We start from the raw sequence: 9,950 nt of genomic DNA, 5'->3' as shown, positions 1-9,950 counted from the left end.
ACACATAATGATAGCCCCTTGAAAAAAGTGCAGGAGGTAGGCAGGGTGCATGGTGTGATGACTTTGTCACGTGTCAGCGTGGCCAGGCTGAACTGCATCTCCCATGACGCCCTTCCTGGGTGCAGGCCTGGCTTGATGGACACGCTAGCAGTGCCGTTGCCCTGCCCAGGGACCTGTTCTCAGATGGGGTCCTTGTGCTTGGGGTTTCATGCTCAGTGATGAAATTCTTATTAATTTTATCTTTGCATTAGTGTTTTGGAAGCGGGATAGTCTTCCTTCCTGTCTGCTTGTCTGCTTTTTGAGTCGCTACTCTGCCTCATCTCCATCCTTCCCCAGTTTTATCTAGTGGGATACTGGAGCGTGTTCTGGAGGCTTGAAGCCTTGACTCACGTGTGGTCCCACCTCTTTCTAATTCTCTGCCTCCCTGGGACAGGGTTTCAACCACCCCTTCCCCTTCCACCCATACTGACTGTTACCACCCTCTCCTCCTTCTGCCACCTGTGGGGTCCTGGGCATGGGACAGAGAGGGATGGAGACAGATGGGCACATGCTCCCCAAGTGTTGAGTGACGGGACAAGGCCCACAGTGCCTGTGAGGGTCTGCATTCACCCCACGAGTGTCCCACGCATTGGGGAGTGTGACATTAAATAACAAATAATAAACACCATAATAGGTCCAGAGAGAGACCACAGAACAAAGAGCAGTTCTCCTGCTTTTTGAACAAAGGGCTCTATATTTTTATTTTGCACTGGCCCCACCAATGATGTAGCCACTCTGCCTGTATGTTCCATGTGTCAGGATGTACCGCGAGAGACATATTTGCACAAGACTTAGAGTGTGGAGTGAAGCCACAGCCATATTGATTTTATCTTCAAAACGTAGAGGCAGGTGGTACTGTAGCCCATGCACAGTGTCACTTATCTGCTGGCTTAATGCACTGGCATGGGCAGCAGCTGGGCCCGCAGATCCTCCACCTCCCCTCAGCTTCTCCAATTTCTGGGCCAGTGATGTGTTTAGCTCCATCATGAGGGACACAGCTTTTCCCACATGACACACACATCCTGGTGGGAGACGGCAAGCACAATGTGAGTTCCAGTATGCGCTATGGCTTCCAGTTTGTTCTTGCTCTCCTCTGCTTTATATCCATCTTCCCTTCCACACTGCCTGCTTTCTGGACTTCAATCTCTAGCAGCAGATGCAAAGACAACTTCCTAACCAGCACTTTTTAACCTGAAGTTAAAAGTGTAAAGTTAGTGCCTGTGACAACAAAGCTCACGTATTATATCTTCTTAGTAGTTCTGCCTCCCTAATTGAACCCCAACTAATAAGTATGGCCAATTTTTTAAATCTTAGAATACTTATAATTCACTTCAGAAAATAGGACTATATGTTTAAAAAAGAAAAAAGAAAAACCATAAAATTACATGATACAGTGAAATATCTTACATTTGCACAATCCTTTGCTGTTTTCCCACATTGTCTTATTTAGCCATCACCACAAATCCCATGAGGCAAGTTAGGACAGCTATTACAACTCCCATTTTTCTTATGGAAGTAATATGCAGGGAGTTAAATGTCTTGGCCAATGTCACATAAATAGAAAGTGGCAGAGTTGGAACTGGTCTTCTAATGGTTATTCCAGTGCACTCCCATTAACCTAGAGAGCCTCTCCCAAATATGAAAAGGTAGGATAGACTATGAAGCTCAAATCTTTGGTAGAATGAGATCCCTTTTAACCAGGAATTAAGGTCTCTGTCTCTTTTTTTTTTTTTTTTTGGTTGGGGGGAGGGGGCCAGCTAACCAGTACAGGGATCCGAACCCTTGACCTTGCTGTTGTCAACCCTGCACTCCAACCAGCTCGGCTAACTGGCCAGCCCCTGGGAGGTGAGATCTCTGGTCCTCAGTTATGTAATTATATTTTTGCTCTCTGAACATTAAATCTGCCAAGCGTGAATCATTCCATTGACACCTTTACAACCATCTCCATTTCCCAGGCCCTCACCCTGGAGCACAAAGCACTAAAAATTCATGCTCAGCACTCAACAGTCAGACTTCCAATCTCAGAAAATGAAAAGGACACCCAAAATAATTGCACGTGTCTGTAAAACTGGAGTTCCTCACTGGTACATCTTAATGCTTATAGACACATAAGCAGTTCTCATCATTATAATTCATGCATCTGATACATTGACGTGAGGTTTGGCAGTTGTTTCACGGTTCTGAAAAAAAATCAGCTTCACTTAAAACAAATAGAAATTCCACAATAGACTACAAAGTAAGTGAGACTTTTGCTTTTCTATTTCTACTAACCACAGGAATGAGAAATAAGACACTCTCTTAAAGCCTCCAAGCTATATCCATATAAAGTCATGAATACGCTAGCACTGTGCAAAATCCAAAGAAAATGCTAATTTGCATCATTTGCCAACGATTGTAGAATCAGCCCTAATAAGGTTTTAGATTATTATAGTCTTACCTTATGGGAAAAAGCAACAGTTGAGATTTCAGGACCAAAGTTGCTTCTAATGAATTTCTGCTCCTCTGGACAGGTCTCATAAACACGTAAATCATGACCGTGTTCTCCATAACCACCAACGAGCATGTGCCAATGAGAACCAGCCCCACTGCTCCTGCAACTCGTGATACTTCCACTCATATTGCATGTTCCCCAGATTCAGGCATGGGAGTCCCCCAGGCCAGGGCTTTAGGAAGTCCTGAAACTGCCTGGTCTGCTGCTCTGACTCACGCTAGATCATGTTTGAGTGCCAGCCTCCTTAGACGATGAGGGGAGCTCCATTCTTTGGATGTCAAGCAGAAGAAGCACAAGCGTGCTCCAAGGGGCCCTCGTCTATTCATTGGAACAAACATTTATGGAGAGTTTACTGCATGAGAGACATCGTGCTTGGCCTGAAAACACAATGGTGAAAAAGGCAGATGTGTCTTCCCTCATGGGGTTTACTTCGCAACAGACATCATGCTTGGCCTGGAAACACAATGGTGAAAAAAGCAGATGTGTCTTCCCTCGTGGGGTTTACAGTCTAGGGTAGGAAGTAGATGTTAACCACCAACCACAAAAAAGTGTCACTGGCAAGTGAGGTGGGCGCTGGGAGGCTAGGATCATGCCACGGGGACACCTGGGATAGAGGGCCTCCCTCAAAGTGCCATTGCATGGATTCTGAAGGAACGACAGACAAAGGAGTGAAGCTCGGCATGACTAAAAGAGAAAACACAAGCCTGAATCCGGGTCCCCAGAGGGAGCCCTGATCCTGGCCAAGTAGGAGGACTGGTAGGTTCTGGACTAAGGAGATCAGGCCTGGGTGCAGCAGATGGGGACCTGAGGAAGCAATGCGAAAGGCAGCTAAAAAAACATGAGGTTGAGGAGGGTGACTTTCATCTCCAGCACGATTGTGCCTCAGGCCAGCCCTGCCCCCACAAGTAATTAACAGGGGGAGGGGAGTTTAAGTTCTGTCCCCCTCAGCCACAACAAGGCTCCACTCCACAGGGCCCCAAACAGTATCGCAAGCAACATGTTTATCCTTCTGCCTCCTTTAAACACTCCCTTCCAGGTCCCTGGCACTGTGTCTCTCCTTCCCCACTGCCCCTGGAGCCCTTCAGCACCCTCTGCTGCCGCGGCCCGCCCTTCTCGCCCCATCACCTGCACACACACACACCTATCCGCCTCCAGCTGGGGACCAGAAGGGAAAATGTGATTCTCGGATTTAAGCATCAAACTTGGAGGTGTGAGTGGCTAATGGGTATGTTTCCCAGAAATTGTGTATTCCTTAAAGTGCCTACCAAGGCTAATGAATCTCCTGAAGGAGCACTAAATTTCTGAGCAGAGGAAGCTTCGCATGTGTTTGAAGAACTGAGACCAGCAAGTTTTTATTGACCTTCAGGAAGATGACCTTCCTCACCTCCATATTAATAAACTGAGACTTCAGGGGGGAAAGGGGCAGGAGAGAGAGACAGAAGGAGCAAAATTCAGTCCCCAGGAGTGGTCCCTGCCTCTTCCTCCAGTGATGGCGTCCGGATGGAGAGCAGGGAAGGCCTACCGCTCTGGCGGGCAACTCCGAAGTGCTGAAAAGGGATGGGAAACACACCACCCCTTCTCAGAGTAGGCACTCGCAGCTCCAAAGCTTTTCCCTCTGTCCCGGTATTAAATCAACACAGTGAGTATATAAAGAAGAAAAGTTGTGTGTGTGTGTGCAGATTTATTCCTGAGCTGCTAAATTTTTAGAAAATCAGTATGATTCCAAAGCATCTTATCTAATAAACACTACGTGCCAAAACTATCATAAGTAAAAATCTTTTTTGATCCTCCAAAAATTCCATGAGGTAGTGATGTCAGAGGTAGGGTCCGGGGGGCCCGGTAGTCAGCCTCAACCCACACAGTCCTCTTACCAGGTTGACTCCACCACTGGAAAGAATTCAAGGGCACAGGCACAGTGGAAAGTGAGAACAAGTTTAATATAATAGATAAGAAATACAGGTTGCACGGAGAGAGTGCAGCATGCTCCAGAGACTGAGCAGGGCCCACACCAAGTTTAACACAAAAGTAAGTTCACTATAGATATCAAGTCTAACACAAAAGAAAGAAAAACATTCTTAAAGTTCAGTACAAAGTGTGGCTCAAGAGAATGAGCAGCCGCTTACTGAAAGTATGTTTGATACAAAGTGAAGTCTACCCACCTCAGGCAGTGAAGTGTGGGTTGCCTTCAGGAAAGCGAGCAACAACCCTGCCTTCTGCTGGGATTCAGCTTGTATAGTTTCTCTAATTAAAATTCAGTCAAGGGAGTGGTTCCCAGTTATATGCACCAGAATGTTCTGTGCTCTCTATTGAGCATGCCCAAACACTGGATTGCTTAAGCCAGTCCCCTGTGCTCTCATTTTCCCCAGTTGGTGCTAAAAATAGGTCTGACCTGCAACAGTAACTCTCCTCCAGGGAAGATCTCAGAGGAGGGGGCCTGAGGCTTAGCAGGGTGGCTGGAAACCCAGAGCATGTCCTGAAACCCAAGCCCAGGATAACTGAGCACATCCTGTATCAGTAGGCCCCATTATTATCTCCTGTTTTAGAGGGGAAATCAAGGCAGAGAAATGTTCAGTAATTTCTCCCAAGACTAAAAAGTTTTATGATTAAACATCCAAAGGAAGATTTTTGTCCCTTGCTTTAAAAGTTCAAAAAATATTTGAAACATTTTACATGACTGCCTATTTTGTAAAAAATCAGGTAGAAATCAGGAAATACATATTAATCCAAACTTAGGTGTTATTTTTAAACCATCAAATAAGCCATTATTATTTGATTTTTTAAAATATACTATATAAAATTTTTTTTAAAGTAATTGATGTAAGTGTTCCGAGCCTTTGAGGAATAGGTGGGCTGCCTTTTACTAGTGGGGAGTGATACCGCATTAGAGGCTGCCGTAGTTTGCTAGGGCTTCTGCAATGAAGTACCACAGACAAGGTGGTTTAAACAACAGAAATTAATTTTTTCACAGTTTTGGAGGTTAGAAGTCCCAGATGAAGGTGTCGGCAGGGCTGGTACCTACCAAGCCCTCTCTCCTTGCCTTGTAGATGGCTGTCTTCCTCCTGTGTCTTCACATGGCCTTTCGGATTTGTATTATATCTATGTCCTGATGACCTCTACTTATAAAGGCACCAGTCATATCGGATTAGGGCTCACCCTAATGACCTATTTTGAAGTCAATTGCTCTTTAAAGACCCTATCTCCAAATATGCTCATATTTGGAGTACTGAGGGTTAGGATTTCAAAATATGAATTTGTGGGGGATACAATTCAGCCCAGGGGCAATGGCCCATGAATTAAGAAAATGTCACATAAATGGACAGAAATATGCCAAAGCAGCTAGGAAAGTAACCTGGGTTAGAAATGCACCACTAGATGGCTGTCCCTGAATGGACTGAGCTCAGACAGAGGTGGGAGAAGATTCTCAGAATAGTCACCCAGCGTCACTGCTCTCCAAATGGGAAAATATGCTTCATAGCTACAGCTAGTGTACACTCAAGAGGATAAAATTTAGCTGAAACATGTTTCCTTCCCCCAATTGTGGCCTTAGATGATTCTTTGATCCTCTTAAATTAGGCGAGAGTTCAAACAGGAACATACATGCAGCAGATTTGATGTTGGAAATTCATGAGCCCAATTCTACCTTTTGGCCTGTTAAAGGATATTGCTTAATTATGTGAGCAGAAGCCAATGCCAGTGATATTTCCTGAATGTTAATGTTTCTCTTCAGAAAGGACATCATGCTTTGTCTAACAAAAGTAAAATGCAGATTAATTCTGAAAGTTAGAAATCTGTGGGTTGTTTCATTTGCTTTTTAAATTAACTAGTCATTTTAACTTTCACTGCTCAGTTTTTCTTTCTTTAAAAATATTTACCAATTCACATCACATGAATAGCTTCATACTTTTATAATTAAGAAAACTCTTAAATGATTACCACATACTTTTAAAATTTCCTTTTATAGAAAAAACAGTTTTTAGTTTTTGTTTTTTAATTTGTCCAGTGATTTTTGCTTCCCCTAATTAAATAAGTATGATCCTAAACAGGGTAAAATAAAGTTTGGGAGAGTGAATCACATATTCTCATTATAACTTTAGAGGGGTGTCTATAAAGGGAATTATTTGAGGGCCACAGGCAACATGAATTTCTTTCTGCAAATGTCCCTCCTTTTGCCAGTTGCAAAGAAACTAATTGGGAGGAGGAAGGCATCCCAATAAATACAATATATAAGATATAATTGGCATGAGACAGGCACCCAAACCCCAAGGCCATCTCACTGAGAAAATTTACTTTCAAATATCTGGTAGTTTTCCATACAATGGGGAAAAAAATATGTTTGCTGTACATGCACTTATCTAAGAAAGACCTAGTGTCTCTAAATATGAAGAACTTCTAAAACCAGTAATAAGAAGACTAACAACCCAGTAAATAATGAACAAGTGCCTTGAGCAGTCAGTTCACAAAAGAAAATACAGTATGAGTGGCCAATAAGCACATAAAAATATATTTAATTAACATTATCACCATCAAGTAAATACAAACAAAGTGATCTATCATTCATTTATCAGTTCATACCCACCAGAACAGCTAAAATTAAGAGGACTGACAACACCTGATTGTCAAGCATATAGAACAACTAAAACTATCAGATACTGACAGTGTGAAATGTGTAAAACCACTGTGGAAAACTGTTTGGTAGCTTCTTATTAACTAAATATACCCAGCAATTCCAGCCCTAGGTGTTTGCCCAGAACAGATGAAAAATTTCATTCATGAAAGATTTGTACAATAATGTTTATAGCAGCTTTATCCAATAGGTCCAAACTGGAAGCAATTCAACTATCCAACAGCAGGAGAATGAAAAAATAAACTGTGGTGTATTCAGACAATGCAACTACACAGAATAATAAAGAATCAACTATTGATACACATGACAATTTGGATCTATCTTAAAGACAGTGCACTGTACAAAAGAAGCCAGGCATAGAACAGTGCATCCTGTCTGATCCCATTTATATAAAGCTCAAGAATTAGCAAAGCTAAACTATGGAGAGAGAAAAATCAAAACAGCGGCTCTTACCGGCTGAGGTTTAACTGGAAGAGGCCCAGAAACTTTCCGGGGTGGCGTAGATGAGGCTGTGCAATTCTTACCAAAATACATTCAATTGAACACTTAAGATCTGTGATTTTCATGGTATAGAAATTTTACTTTCATAAAAATGTTACACATGTTTGTTATACAAAACTGGCTCTGTGGTTTTCCAATATTTCATGTACACCCCATTCTATCATTTTCTCTTGTCACTTAGCTGACTTGCCTGGCTTGCTGCCGGCTGCTCACGTGTTCCCAGCGCATGGTGACACAAGCCCTCCAGGGAGGTCAAGTGCACTGGTGAGCCCTTCCTGTTCATCAGACCTCACAGGACATGGCATGTCACAAGGAGGTGAAAGCCTACAAGACTCTCTTTGAGAGTCACTAGCAGGGGTAGGCCCCGAACCAGGAGCGAACTCCCCTAACTCTCTCAAGCCCTCCCCTCACCCAGCTCGAGTGTGAGGAGAACCCCGGGCGGGCCCATGGACTGTCTGGAGCCTGGTCCAGCCTGGCTGGTGCATGAGGACTGGGGCCCTAGCCCAGTGCCAGGATGACCCAGCAGCAGTTGACCTGCTGGCAGAAGGCCCTGATGCTGGAGCTGATATCCTGCAGGAGGAACCGGTGGGGGGCTTCCTGATCACCCTGGTGGATGAGTCCGACCTCTGCAACTGGGAGGTGGCCCTCTTCAGACTCCCCAACACCCTCTACGAAGGCAGCTACTTCAAGGCACATATTCGATTTCCTATTGACTACCCATATTCACCACCTACTTTCAGATTCTTGACCAAAATGTGGCACCCCAACATTTATGAGAATGGAGATGTGTGCATTTCAATTCTTCATTGGCCTGTTGATGACCCACAGAGTGGAGAACTGCCCTCTGAAAGGTGGAATCCTACTCAGAACGTGAGGACTGTCCTGTCAAGTGTAATCTCACTGCTTAATGAGCCCAACACCTTCTCCCCAGCCAATGTGGATGCTTCGGTTGTGTTCAGGACATGGAGGGAGACTAAAGGAAAAGACAAGGAATATGCTCAAATCATTAGGTAACAGGTTTCAGCCACTAAGGCAGAAGCAGAAAAGGATGGAGGGAAGGTCCTCACAACCCTGGCAGAATACTGCACCAAAATTAAAGTGCCTTCCAATGACAATAGCTCAGATTTGCTTAATGATGACTTGTACGACAATAACATTGATGATGGAGATGAAGAGAGGAGGATGCTGACTGTATGATGATGATGATTCTGGGAATGAGGATTCAGTGCCCCTGAGCTACTGCCTCAGGCTGAAGGCAGGGGAGCAAGTGGGGACCTAGCAGTGGCCCCTCAGCAAAACCCTATTCACAGGGGGTGGGAAAACAAACACAGCTCCTGTGACTCCCCGTATAGATCTCAGTTTGCTCCTCTTATGGACCTTTAATGGACAGAAAGTAACCATCCACAGAATGTCTGAACTCTTGCATTCTTTACCCTTCCATCGCTGTACTGATTCTTTTTATAAAACAGACAAAACAACAACTCAAACTCCCGTCTCACTTTGTCTATACAGAATGTTCACAGCAAAACATGTTTGGTCTATTTTTAGATTCTTGAAGAATTAAATAGTCTTTCAAGACGTTTAATATGTTTAAAGCTGGGAACCCATTGGGAGTTCACAAGTGCTGCATATACTCGGTAGCAAAAGAAAATGGAAAAAAAAATCCACAAAACAAACTTAAAAAAAATAAAAGCAAATTTGCAAAGGTTTAACTGCTCATTTACATTAGTGTGTGCACAATTTGGTGAATTTTGTTTCTTCCCCTTCTTAAGGCTGGGACACAGTGGGCGTTAGGGACTTTGTGCTAAGCCTGATGAAATGTGCTCCCTCAGCCTCCATGAAATCATCCTAAGAAGGAGGCCTCAGCTACTTTGAGGAGAGAAATCAGATTTTGTTTTTTGAAATTGATTGGGATCTAAAGCCTGAAGTAAATATTGATACTTTACATGGAAAAAAAAAAGAGCCACTAGTTCTGAGTGCCCTTAGCAAGAGCTAATGTGGTCAAGAGAAAAGAGCACAGGAAATGGAGCCACCCAGAGCAGAGTTTCAGTCCAGTTCGGCCATCTACCAGCTTTAAACTAGTGACAAGCTTTGAGCAGCTTATTTAATATCTTTGAGCTTCTGTTCCTTCATTTGTAGAAGTGATTGTCGTGAGTAACAGAGATCATGTTAATAACGTATCTAGATTAAAGCCTTGCACATAGTAGGCCCTCAGTAATGTATAGCTACCACAGGCCAATCAGCTCTCTAAAAGTAGAGGCCGATGACAGTTTAACACATAGTATGGGTTCAATA

The 9,950-nt window shown here is 43.6% G+C and overlaps 1 pseudogene; it reads left to right on the top strand.

Annotated features, from left to right (window-relative positions):
* Nucleotides 1-8,169: 8,169 nt before the first annotated feature.
* Nucleotides 8,170-8,934, top strand: LOC134370523 (ubiquitin-conjugating enzyme E2 R2-like; annotated as a pseudogene).
* Nucleotides 8,935-9,950: the final 1,016 nt, after the last annotated feature.

Source organism: Cynocephalus volans, chromosome 2, assembly GCF_027409185.1.
Source record: "Cynocephalus volans isolate mCynVol1 chromosome 2, mCynVol1.pri, whole genome shotgun sequence".
In the NCBI taxonomy this organism is placed as follows: Eukaryota; Metazoa; Chordata; class Mammalia; order Dermoptera; family Cynocephalidae; genus Cynocephalus; species Cynocephalus volans.
This window is presented reverse-complemented; position numbering and strand designations above follow the sequence as displayed.